The sequence below is a fragment of the Dermacentor albipictus genome, chromosome 1 (assembly GCF_038994185.2).
Source record: "Dermacentor albipictus isolate Rhodes 1998 colony chromosome 1, USDA_Dalb.pri_finalv2, whole genome shotgun sequence".
NCBI classification, from domain to species: domain Eukaryota; kingdom Metazoa; phylum Arthropoda; class Arachnida; order Ixodida; family Ixodidae; genus Dermacentor; species Dermacentor albipictus.
Genome location: NC_091821.1, coordinates 257,745,136 through 257,746,083, shown reverse-complemented (window position 1 = coordinate 257,746,083; position 948 = coordinate 257,745,136).

The following is a 948-nucleotide window of genomic DNA, read 5'->3' as shown; positions in this document are numbered from 1 at the left end:
ATGGTGAACTGCACTTTCGCCGTGGGTCGGCCCGTCATTGCACTATCTTCGGGATTTTCTTCTACACGCGTACACGATAGTGGGGAAAGTAGCCCTTAACAAGTTCGCTCTAAAAAAAAAAAAGCGCGGTAGCTTAATTAGTAGCTGCATAGTGGATGTGGCGTTGCGCTACTAAACTCGAGCTCACTGGCTCAAACTAGGTCGCGGAAATCGATGGGAACGAAATGGCAAAACACTCGTATACTTGTGTTTAGGTGCACGTTGAAGAACCCTAGGTGGTGAGAACTGAACAGGATGCCTCATAAGCGTATCGCCATACGTAAAACGCTAGAATTTGGTTAATTAAAGAAAATACGAAACAAAAAAGAAGGTAGCTGCGTCCTTTCGCTTTTTTCTAAGGGTTTAACCGAAAGAAATTATTCTTGAGTCTGATTTCTGAGAAAAGCATGTTGCGCTTATCTCATATTTCATACCTAAATGTAATGCCGTTCCCGATTGTACGCCCGCTCGACTAAGCAGTTTCTGTGTTATAAACGGCTGCTTTCAGTGATCCGGCGCACTATCATAAGGACTATAATGAAGCATTTAAGGGAACGGCATGCCTCACATGCACGTAGAGATATTTGTCGATCTGCTGTGTTCGTTGAAGAAGTGTGGTACCACATTCGGCGCCCAGTTTTAATGGGTTGCAGTCTTGCACACATGACGAGACTGTCAAAAATGTGTTTTCTTTGCCTGAATCAAGTTTGCAGATTTACAGGCTGTCCCAAACCCTACATATTGAATGACAGCTAGGAGCTTGTTCAGCAGAACCGATTAGCACCCGTGCGTTAATTCTCTCAGGAACTGGTGCGCCTCTGCGCAACAGCCCCGACCCTCCCGCTTCACAACCATTCGAAATAAGAGTCCTCACTTGCATCGGCCCCTTACCTTCGAGGCTTCAAAAGT